At 36.4% G+C, this 12,744-nt stretch overlaps 1 long non-coding RNA gene across 1 annotated transcript in view; it reads left to right on the plus strand.

The window, feature by feature from the left end:
* LOC142601555 (uncharacterized) overlaps nt 1-12,744 on the plus strand; it is a 64,996-nt gene that overhangs the window by 8,912 nt on the left and 43,340 nt on the right. The window contains exon 2 of the long non-coding RNA XR_012835074.1: nt 6,545-6,728. This is a non-coding gene — a long non-coding RNA (uncharacterized LOC142601555). The remainder of the gene's footprint in view (nt 1-6,544; nt 6,729-12,744) is intronic.

Below are 12,744 nucleotides of genomic sequence, written 5' to 3' on the forward strand. Positions count from 1 at the left end.
TTCTGGTTGAGTTCTATTGGATCAGGACTAGACAGAGGGAAATTCTTATTTTTGGGTAATCTTGTCTATTCCTTTTTGAATGGAACTTCCTTTTCTTTTATATTGTGCTCTCTGGAGCTTTGTTCAGGCTAGTTTTTAAAAGATTGAGTGATGGGTCTTCCAGTGGGAACCTACAAGATCTTTTACAAAAAGTCTCTACTGCTGCAGATGTATGAGGGAATAGAATATGCGTTAATGGATGTCTTTAATCGGAAGTTTCGAGATGTAGTCTAAGTTCTAATGGCTGGATCATTTTATTTCTCAATGAATGCAAAACAATGCTGTTATTTAGATATTGCACTGTTAAAAAATGGAAACTTGCTGGGGACAGAAGGTGTTTCTTCTATTAATTGAGTTACAATTCCCTCTGTGACACTGAAATGCAAAGTTAAACTTTTGCCAGACAGTAATGAGCAGCCTGCAGTCACACAAGTTATGTTTCCCTTATTTAATTAATTGCCCCAAAACTAAATAAAAGAGGGGTTTTTCTAGTTTTCTCTGTTATTCTGTGAAAAACATAAAAAAATATAATGGTTCCACTGGGCCAATACACAAAGAGATTTCATTTTCAGTCTTTAATACCACATTTAGGTTCTCTTTCTAGATTGATCTATTACTTCTTCCATTTTATCTGTATAGAAATTAAATACTGTCGCACAAATTCATGTTGCAGAGAAAAGTCTTTACTATTGAAGGTGGATTGTATCCTTCTTGTTTGCAAGAGTTTTGTTTTATTCCCTAATGAAAAAGTTGGTTGCTGAATTACAGACTTAAACTAGAGCATATAATTTCAAACTTTGTCCTTTATAGTCTATTAACCTAGCTTCTGTTTCTTCGCATTTTTCATTTTCACATATGGATCCATTACATTGTGCCTAACTGAAAATACAGTCTTAGAGCCAAAACATTCCATGTTTCTTTGGCTTCCAAATTAGCTTTGGGTTGTTGGTGGTATTTTTTTTTTTCTTTTTTTAAATCTCTGTCAAACTAGGTGTCAAAATTGTGTAAGAATTGTAACTTGAAGGATCCTAGTAACATATAACTATGTTCAGCTTGAGCATGGTTGACAGCACAACTATGTAGTGCCTAGTCAGTTTAGAACATACAGGGTGAGGAAAACTGTATTAAGTCCTCCTTGGCCAAAGGCGCACTAAATACATATTGGCATTTTTGCATCCCTTTGTATTTAAAAACAGTAAAATAGTGTTTTCTTTAATGATTACACTTTATTTGTGTATGTTTTCAGAAAGCTACAACGTTTGTGGTGATACTTATCTTCCATCTGATGGTGGAAGACATAGAAGTTGAGGGGAAGGAAAATCTTATTTATGTAGATTTTGGGGTCCTACAGTGACTTGCAATCCAGCTTGCAAGATACATGCAATGCTAAAATTATGCATTCAGATCCATAGCCTGGGTCCTCATAATGTTTCTTTGGGATTGATAAAACTCCTTTTTATAGTACAGCATAGCCAAACATCAGTATTAAGCACTTCCATTCAGTCTGATGAATAGAACTAATTTAACTTTAATTAAGTCCAAAGTGACTTAACTAAAAACATTACTGGCAGCTGAAAAGCATGTAAGCAAACTGCTATCTTTTCTTCCTTCATTCAATTTTTGTTCTCCTTCGGTAGTTTTTTCTGTGATCTATTGAAAAGAAACATTTCTGGTACCCAAATAATAGAGTATTTCACTAGACTCATGTTTCTTGCATAGAAGGAAGCAACAACGACAACAAAACTAAGACACGGCACATTGTTTAAAGGGACATGCAAACAAAATGCATTTTCTTATTGGGTATTGTATATTTTTTCCCCAAGTATATGTTTCTTCTGCTCTGGTATGTATAATTTGATTTATCATATGCTGCAATTTAATCTTTAGTAGCTCTTTTTAAAAAGTCAGTTCAAGTTATTTATGTGTACAGGTGAAATTTCAGTGCATTCTGGTTTAGAGGTATCAATATTTTCCAACACTATTTACATGGGATTTTTTTTTCTTTACTGGTGAATTACAGGTAGGGTAGGACAAAAAAAAATTCCATAGGTAGTTAAAAAAAAATTTAAAAAAAATCTAAGATAAGCAGGACTTCTTATTACAAAATTTCTCAAGCAGTAAGTATTATCTATCTCCAAATACCTAATATTGCTTTTTGCAACACCCCCTACGCAGCATTTTGTGAAGTTCAGTCCTTTGGTAAAGCTTATGCTTTCTTCAGAAAGTCAGATTTTTTTCAGAGCAAGTGATTTACTTGAGACTGAAATAAATATATGAAATCAGATATTTGGGACTTACTGTATACCACTGTATGAATTCCATTTTGATTTTTCTCTTCTTTATGATGCTGATTTTTAAGACAAGAGTTACATTTATGGACAAAAAAGTAGTTATCAGTGCTTTGTTATGATTGCCCTGACTATGAAACATTATATTATAGACAACATCCTATCTAAGAGTAATAATTCTAATTTCAAGGATGTTTGATTAAAAAATGTTAATCTGCTCTGATGGAGTTAGTATTTGGTCACTAAAAACATGAAGTTCTCAGAAGTTATTTTCCCTGCATGTCTTTTTGTAATCTTGCATACAAATGCAAGGCCTAGGAAAATATCTCATCTAATAAAGCAAGGTCTTAATCATCAGACTACATACATTATTTTTGTTAAGGCACACAATTCTGTATGGATACAAGAAAATAAATGCAAAAGAATAATAATTTATAAATCTTTGGTCACTTCAGTAAAAAAACCCAACCAACAACCAAAAAACCCCCTGGCTTTCACTGTACATTCTGTTTTGCTGGTTTCTACACTGGGAACCAGACTTCATCACAGGTTAGTGTTCTATGAATATTTTATTGATTGGCTGATTCAGTCTTCCTCATTAGACGAGAGAATGAACTGAGACACCCCCCTTAATGCAAGTGGAAGGTGACCACCCAGCGGCTCTCACCACCAGCAGTATGCATTCCTTTCAAAATTTCAAGGAAGTCAAAACCATCTCAGGTAAATTGCATGGCCTACTTCAGACTAAAGGAGGCCATATAAATTACAGAGCTGATACAAATATAAGAATTTTTTTTTTGTTTTTCACATTTGAGTAAATATCTAGTAAGTTGATATCAAACCATGTGTTTGCAGTAAGCCATATAATAAGCTTCATGGGCATCTGCTTGCTATTATTCGTTCAATGTCTTCCTTCAAATCACACAATGTACTTGTTCAACCTGGAGAAGAGTAGGCAAAGGATATGATCGAATTTCTGTCTTCAAGTGCCTAATGGGGGGTTATAGTGAAGATTAAACCAGACTCTTCTCTGATGTGAGCAGTGAGAGGTTGAGAACCAAAGGACAAAAGTTTCAGTTCCTTCAGATGGAAATCAAGGTGATCAAACACTGAAACAGGTTGTCCTGAGAGGTGGTGGAATCTCCATCCTTGGAGATACTCTGCATTCAGCTGGACAAGGTTCTGAGCCACCTAATCTGACTTTGGAGTTGGCTCTACTTTGATAGTGTGTGTGTGCTATAGGTTGGATTACATGAACTCCAAAGATCCCTTCCAGCTTAAATTATTCTATAATTATACAATACAGCTGAAGTGGGAAATTCATAGCAAAGTGGTAATGCCAGATGATTTTAAATTTAGATTGCAGTAATGAATATCCATACAGAGTCACCTGAATGCCAGATGTCCTACATGGTTGCAGTGCGGTAGTTTGCAAAGCAAGAGTCATCACATTTTGAATAAGCATTGTAGAAAGAATGGATATTTACTTTGGGATCTTTCCAGTGGGAACAAAAAAAGTAAAATCTGATTCCACAAATCAGAAGACTAGTATAAAGCTTCATTTCTGTGTAACCATGTGCGTGTAACCTGAGTGAGCTTGGCCAAACAATAATAGCATTTTCAAGCTGATACATATTTACAAGGTCTGCAAGTAAATAAATCCATTCCAAAATGATTTGAAGTCTGACTGCTTTTCTGATAACTGGTGTTTGTAAAATTGGATTGCTTATCTCTACTGTGGGTGATCCATGCAAGAAGAGAAATCTTTGATGTGAAAGTGAGTCTTGAAAGCTCCTTAAAAACTTTGATTTTTTGCTGAGCTCAAACTGAGGATACACCTCTGCTAGCTCAATGGAATCTGTAGGGGATTAAAAGAAATCTTTAAATGATCGTGTGATATCTATTACTGGACAGAAGAATAGCAATATCTTTTTCTGTCCACTGTACATCTTTCCCTCATACTGTTTCCTCTTTTCAACCGTAGTATACTTCCTCTTCCTTACACACCCCATCAGGCTTTTTCTATCAGCCAGATATGAATTTCAGCTCTCATTGTGGACTTGCAATTCTTTTTTTTTTTTTTTTTTTTTTTTTTTTTTTGAACAGCAACCATAGCTTTCACCAGAAATAGGAGTTATTTGTCCCTTTTGGTGTCCCTTTTCATCTCACTCAACATTATGGCTCTGACAGAGTTGTATATAGCCAAAGCATTTTAGCAAGCTTTTATTTGGGTGTTCAGCAAGTTTCCTTCAAGGATTTTGCAAAAGTTACTGACAGATAGTATTTTGTAGAAGTATTTGAGAATTTTACATTATTTTTCATGGGAGCAACAAGCTTGACACCTAAGGAAACTCAAGTGTTATCCTACAGTAGCTTTCCAAACATCATAACTCATTGTGTGTTTTGTTATCTATCAAATTAAGAAGGCAGAAAAAGTTTGTATGCATGTATGTTCAGCAGAGTGATGGAAATAGTGAAGCTAAGCAAAAGCCAGATCCTTTAGCTGGTCAATGCTTATTTGTAGCCTGATGGTGAAAGCAGAGGGAATGGTATAATAAGCAATTTTGGAATAAGAATGATTATAGCGTTCAGTTTAGCTGAAGGACAAAAGGGCAAGTGGCTTAGTCCTCCAAGCACTATATCAGGGAATCTATGAAGAAAAAACCCTTAATTTTCAGACAATCCCAATGTCTTGGAGTTGTTCTTAGTTGTAGCCTTAATATATTTGGTATGGAAAAGAATTAAACTTTCCTTTTTTTAAAAAAAAATATGAGATTAAACATTAATGACAAAAAAAGCCATTGGCCTCTGGGATGATTTCAGGGCTGGGATTTTAAATACCTTGTCTTCTACAGTGATGTTCTGTGAAAAGCATGAATGAAAAAGCATTCTAAAAATTTGAGTGAGTTTGTTATTGATGTGAATTAGAATGAGGTAAGCTAGCAGAATATATATTTTAAAAAAAAAGTGAAATCAATTCATGTTCATTTATTTACTTGCTTACAACTTAGATATGAAATGCAATCTGAGAACAAATTGATATTTCATTTTCGCTTAATAAAACTGAATTGAAATAAGTGATACTCCAGCTGAGTACTGCATAGTATGTTGATTTTTTCCAATTCCAGAAGAAATTAGTTATCCAAATTTGCTTTGAAAAAAATTGCCGTCTAAACCATGAAGCTGTCTTAGTCTCTTGTTCAACTCAACACTAAAATAAGAAGTCATTATTTAAACCAGCCCATTAGAGAGCTGAAGTGTAAATAACTATTTATTCTAGTTCTCTGGAGGAAAATGCAGCCCTGAAAATTATTTAATTGTACTTATAAAGGACATTCTGACAAAAAATAGAAAGAAAAAAAAGGAAAAAAAAAGAAAAAAAGGGAGAAAGAAGGAAGGAATTAATCTGACAGGGACTTATCAGCATCAATATAGTGAGAAACAAGTTAGAGGAGTTAATAAACTATAACTTGTCCTGAGGGAAATGAGGCTTTGACTTGAAACATCTTTTTCTAATGTTAACATCCTAAAGACCACAGTCTGCAAGAACCACGCAGGGTGGAGAGGCATGTCAACAAATATGCAAACATTGCCAAGTTATCCATCATCTAACTGTGCTACACAGAAATTGTGCTGGTGATAACACCTTCTAACTGCCTTAGATGGGGGGGGGGGGGGGGAGGAAAAGATAGTTTTATCAGTATTTAGGATTGTGTTTTCTTCTGTGGGAATGGATCTTGCCTCGAATTCCGGGTATTAAAAATATGTTTTCTGGAAAAAGCAGTGGACAGAGAATTGGTGACTCCTACTGAATCATCATGGAATGCTTGGTTAGTGAAAACATGAGAGGACTGACGCCCAGCTAAGTTCAGCACAAGAATATTTAAACCCTTTGATCAGTGCAGCTGTACAAGGAAGAAGAAAATTATTTTGCCTGAAGCCACAGCAACAGTAAACACGGCTCCCCAACCCTTAACAGATATTTCCATGCAGTTGGTCTCTGATAACCTATGTCAAGGCCTTTAGGAGGCCAATGATGATGTCAGTCTGTGGCCATGGTTTCACATATAGCTGAGACAATATCTCAGCTGCAGAAGGGAGCTGCCCTGGGCTTGGATGCTGCGTGGTCCTGTCCTGTGCAGTCTCTTCTGAGCCAGCTGAAGGACTTCACCTCAGCTGCACAATCTTGACACCTTTTCTCCTCCCCTTCTGCACAGGAAAGAATGAAATGATGCCTGGAGCTTCAAGGTGTCTTTCGGAATTGGAAGTTCACCTCCTCATCTGAAACCAGTCATTGCTGATATGTAGCTGTTGCAAAGTGAAGACCTACCCTTTTGCCCTTCTGCTGAAATCCCAGGTCACTTTTTCAGGATCGGCAGACTCACAAGGAACAGGTTCAAGGTTTGTCTATCTCAAATCCATCTCTTAGTTCACCTGCTCTTCTCTCTACTCTCTTTCCATGCGTAAGCAATCATTACGTCTGTCTGGACAGTATTTAAATATGTTATTCAACAGATGATAATTTATTCAATAATATTTGTTTCGTATTTGTTTCGTATTTGTTTGGTTTTCCAACTGGTCTGACACTATTTGAATGCAGTATTCTGTAAAACTATCTGGAAGGCTGGGTTCTACCTTTCATTGAGCTTTTATAGCATCCCTCTCTGTAAACAGACCCTCACAAAAATGAAAAAATACTAACAGTGGATAAGAGTGGCAGAATGGAGACTGAATAGCTGAATTCCTTTCTCAGTGCTGCTCCAGAAGTGCTGAATTACTGACCTTGGGATGTGAACTGGTCAGAATGCAAGAAATCATTTTACTGTGGAGGAAATAGATAATAATCACATTTTTATTAGAAGTATGTGTATCTCTATCAGCTCAGTTTTGTACTGTGATGTACTGGAGGAGTTAACTTGTTTTCTGTGACAAATGAGTAAATATGTCAGCTGTGCCAAGAGAAAAAATTACTCTGATGAACGTGCGGGTCTGTCAGAGATTATCCGGTGTTGCTGGTTGAACAGTCAGTATGAATACTTTTGTACTTGTTTCAACTAAAATTAGCTGGGTTTGTGTACACTTTTAAAATTGTGGATCTTTGATAACTTGACTCAGATTGTGGCTGTGGCCTTAGACGGTCAGAGGGACAAAGTTGATTCAGAATGCCAAGGGCTGTCAGTATGATCTGATTGCAGATACGCCAGGACTACAGCAGCAGGACATACCTTTTAATGTTGGCAGGTAAAGACTGACGCAGAAGGCACATCAGCACATGGTAAAAAAGACACAGAGAGAACTTGAAGCAAAGAGAGCCACCATAATGTGGGGAAAAACCTACAAAAGAAGAGAAGAAATGCTTTTGATATCTTAAGCCAGAGAGGCAGGCAGGGTTGCCAGTGCACATTGATGGTGCAGCATCCTTTGCCCTTTTAATTCAAGAAACCTAAGAAACTAACAGAGTGTGCTACTTGGTTAACAAAGATCATTCAACATAAGTCCTAGGAAAGATAAATCTCCAGGGTTCCTTTGGGGTTGGATGGAAGGTGATTGCTATGAAAAGAAACATGTATGCTGAAGCTGGTAAAATAGATTTTGGCATTGTGGAGTTCTGTGACCTAACCTTGTTTGTGTTTGTAATGTACATTGTATCTACAGCAGATAAAACTCTTATCCAAATTGTATTTAAACCGTTAAAATCTCAAACCTGGAGTCATGCTGATGCTCCAGGTCAAGGGCACATCAATATTAAAACAGAAGCTTTTGCCAATGTACTTAAACATCAACTTGTTTAAGCTTGTTCCACGTGTGCTCCTGGGTCATGTCATGTTGTTTTTTCTGTGAATTTTGTTTCCCTGCTGCAGCGCTTTACCCTTGCACAATGCCTGTTTCTGAACCAGATGGCAGAGAATTCAAACGTTAAGGGTCCTAAATAATCCCCTTGTCTAATGACTGCGTGTGAGAAAGCTTGTCCTTTTTCTCTCAGACATATCAGCCTGGCTATGAAAAAGGGAGCAAGGATAGCACTTTATGAAGATTAATAAAAGATGTCTAAAAAAACTTTCCTTCTTCACTCCAGCTTCTCATCTCAGTCACTGCCGACTGCAAAATCATTGGCCTTGTGCACTCAGTCAGCAGTCCCCTAACGCAGGAGTTAGCAAAAAAGGCAAGGAGACAGAGCTGGGAAACACTACTTTTCTGCTTCAACAACTCGTTACAAGTTGTGGACTGTATTTGTTGGAAATTTGTAAATGATTAGCAGTAACTACCATGGTTTTGCTACTTAGTTTTAATTTCCGTGAAGGAAGATGACCCAAAGAACAAACGCAACTCTGTACACACCTGTTTTACTTAATACTTCCCTTTAACAGAGCAGCCTTCACTGATGTGCTGTATGCTTTTGAACTAATCAGTGTACCTGTACCCTGTGTGATTTCAGCTCACTATCTGAAATTTAGGGATAATTTTTCCATTGTTAAATCTTTTTCAGAATCCCTGAGAAAAATATTGTGTTTGTGTCAAACACTAAAATCTTTGAAGAAAAAAAGGATGCACCTCAGTTGGTGGTGGCTTCTCACTCCTGCTCTTCCTAGTTTTTCAACATAGATTATGTCAACCCAGTAAACTGTAGTGGGTCTTTTGCTTCCTTGTTTGTTGGTTTGTGTAAAAAAATGGTGAAGCGATTATAAGGGAAGGCATTTGCAATCTAATTTGTTGAGGTGTTTTCTTAATGTAAGACCTGTAGAAGATGATGTACCTAGTGGCTTTATACTCATAGACAAAACATAGACATTCCAAAGCCATAAAGCATAAAGCCATAAAGACTTTGGTTTCAGCCTGCTTGTTTTGAGTGTGACTGCTGTACTTCAGGTGTTTAGAGGTTGAGTGTTGCTCAGATTTTAAAATAAAATATAAGGTTTTCTAATCTTAACTACTGTAACTAATGATATGATTCTAATGAATTGTGATCCATGTTACTACAGTGAAATATTTACAACAGTTGGAAATGTCAATTAGATTATAGGGTATTTACCAGATGGATTTTATGAAAAACCAGAACAAGGATGGGGACTATGAAAGCTTAATTTGTTGGAATGCTGCCAATGATACTCTGAAGATCAGGCATAATTCAGGTGAGTGTATTGTCTGCCATCCTGGGGATCTGCGGTCGCTATGTGCAACTATCGTTGCCAAATGTCTGGACTTCTCCAAAACAGGACTGCAAAATAAATAAATAAATAAATAAAAATTGCAGCTACATAGAAGTCAACATAGAATTAATAAAAAAGATAGTGATGTCAGGCATGATTTGCAATATAACAGTATCAATTATTCTTGTAATGATGGGAAACTGTTAAAACATGCAAGCAGATCAGCAGGAGTGGAAAGTTTTCAGTCTAAGATTTCTTCATGTTGTTCGGTGTCTTGTTCCTTTGCCTGCCTTCAGTCACAGAGGTGTCTATTTTGTGGAAGGTGTTAACCAACTGCCTGATAATCCTACTCCTAGCTGAATAAAGGAGGGGGAACAGTTAAAGGAGCAGTTACTGAGGTATATCCTTAATACACTGAGAACAGGTGGTAGTGTTATTAGTCATTCTCTTTTTCATTTTCATGAAATATTGTGCAGAATCAGTGACATATAGCAAATAAACATTTAAAGGCTTGGGACTTTTATTGCCTTCAATCTATTCTAATATATTGTCTCCACACCTTTGTCAGTAAAAATGGTGCAGAAGCCTTATAAAGACCCACCCTACTAGTGACTGCGTAAAAGAACTTAAACAGAACAGAGATTAAAAAAAACCAAACAAAAACCAAACTATAAAAAAACCCCAAAAACCCAAAACATAGGAAAGAAAGATACAAATCCTTTTAGAATTTTTTTCAGTTATGTTTGAGCAGAGAAGTGGTCATGGGCCATAATGATTTATTTTATTGGTGCTGCTTTTGTTCTAGTTTGGATTTATTTGTATTCATATATGAGCAGAGGCTGATTCTCTTACTTTAACTCTCTCACTCAAAATGTAAAGAAGAGTATCTGCAGTATATACTCAGTTAAATTATATTGATGTAAAACTTCTATGAAAAGAAGATTGGCCTTGTGGTTGGGATGATCTCATACTGAGAAAGTTATTGGTAAAATTTATCCCTGAATTTGCATGAGCTGTGACATTCTCATATATATATATATATTTATAAAATGTTTTTATCATTTAGAAAGTACAAATAATGGAAATATTATATAGCAGACGAAGAACAACATTCTATCATTTTTCTAATCATGCCATGCCTATGTATGAAATTGACCACACTGCCCAAACTGGATGAATAGGACAGTGAATTAAGGACATTAAAAGAACAAATTAAAAAAAGCTTCTATTCAGACACTTTTGTTCTGTCATTAGCTCTCCATCAGCTCTCATAAAACGTAGACTAGCAAAACAGTAAAGTAGTAACTGTATTTGGGTAATGGCACAGACAACAGAGACTGTTGAAAAGTGCTGGTGACTCCTGTTTTTTCTGTCACTGAGTGTAGGTAAGAGCCTGACTCATAATAAAGTGAGTTAGCAGCAGAAAAATTTGTATGATTTATTCTAAGCATTCAATATGCGTGTGCATGTCACTGTTCATTCTTACTGAACAGCAGGTCAAGTCAAAGTTCCAGATAAAACAATTCATACTTTAGATGGGGAAAATGCATGAGCAAGACAGACGCAGAGACTTTGTGCACTTTGACCTTTCAGCTGCCCACAGGGTTCAAATGCCAGTTACCACAAGAAACGCATCAGTCCTCGTTCCCTTTCTAGTTGTACAGATCATAGAATCCAAAGTATTTGCCTACCCAAGCTGTTCCAGTAGTTTTCTTTTTCACATCACTATAACACATTTGAATTAATTGGTTGCAGCATAAATTTTGTCATCAGCCTTCTTCACTTTGGCAGTGGAGCACTCATAAAAACTTAGACTCCTTGGCGTTTTTGCTTTTCGGTATATGAAATTCATTACACTGACATTTAATCACTTCAAGATTACCACACCAATTTTTTCTAATGCTAGTAGACTGACATCAGAGCAGAGGTACACTCTGCAATTTGGCTTACAAATGAAGTACTGGAAAGTCTGATGAATCAGAGTCCTTAAGCACGTAGTTAATTTGAGCTGATGCCCTCTTGACTTCAGAAGGAGTATACCCTTTTCTTAAATGTTTGATCAGGGCGGTGAAGAACATCAAATGCTGGCCTTTTATGCATTGCTTTCTGATTAGATCTTTGGAAGACAGATGACTGGTATGTGATTACCGAGTAACCTTCATGTCATTTTAACAGCAGCTCCACTACTCCCACTTATACTTAGAACTGGAAATCTTTCAAGATCACATAAACTATTACAGCCAGTGCGTGAACATGCTGGAGGAACCAAAGGGACAAAGTCAGGATCTGATCTGTATGAGGTGTGGGAAAATAATCTTTTGCTGATAGGGACCTTGATGGGATGCTGAGAGGGGGAGGGAGAGAGAGAAAAGGACAGATTTAAGTGTCTGTAAAGAGCAGCTGGAAACGAAAAGCAGAGAGATTTAGAAAATGAGATTTACGAATATAGTATTGCAGCTTTCCAGCATAGTTGAGAAGCTGCTGTATGGATAATTATTGAAGAACAATACTGCAGCTTACAAATATATTTGTTGCTTACAAATCTGGGAGAAACTGGATGCCTAGAAGATCTCTAGAACAAAAATAAAAAGTGCTCAGGTGCACTTCAGAAATTTTTCTGGATCTATTTGAGAAGAACGCATAGTCGGTGAAAATATGTGAACCAGATTAATATTTAAGAATGTATTAGATAATACAGTTCGGAGTCTACTGTAAGAGAAGCTCATGTTCTCTGGGATGTCCTTTCTCACTTCACTGTCAGTTATTCTGCAGTCTATAGAGCACCCAATACAATTATCCTTCAGGAAATAAATTGCTATTTAATTTCTAGCACTTAGATGTCCTAGTCACCAGGTATCATGTTCTTACCTGTAGTGGAAAAAACCCTCATAATTAAATGTAAGGGATTTTCATGTTTTCCACGCACAGAAATGTTGGAGCAATTTTGCCATGTGCTTTATTTTCTTCTATCCAGAATTGATTTGTTTGAGTTTCTTATGGAATGCCAAGATCACTGATGATGTCTACTAAGCTCTCAAAGTGTGTTGCTTCTTTTCACAATGCTGTGTTAAACCCTTCCTGTGTTAAACCTTGTCTTAAAAGTGATTTTTTTCTGTAACAAAGTCTGAACAGTTTCAGTATTTGCATGGGGTTTTTTCCACTGAACTGCTAACATTTTTTATTTAATTTTTAGTGGAGACTTAGAGTACTTGTGCTCCTTTTGTTACAAGGCTGACATCTACCAACTTTCTTTTTCTTTCATCTTATTT

The sequence above is a fragment of the Balearica regulorum genome, chromosome 4 (assembly GCF_011004875.1).
Source record: "Balearica regulorum gibbericeps isolate bBalReg1 chromosome 4, bBalReg1.pri, whole genome shotgun sequence".
Lineage (NCBI taxonomy): Eukaryota > Metazoa > Chordata > Aves > Gruiformes > Gruidae > Balearica > Balearica regulorum.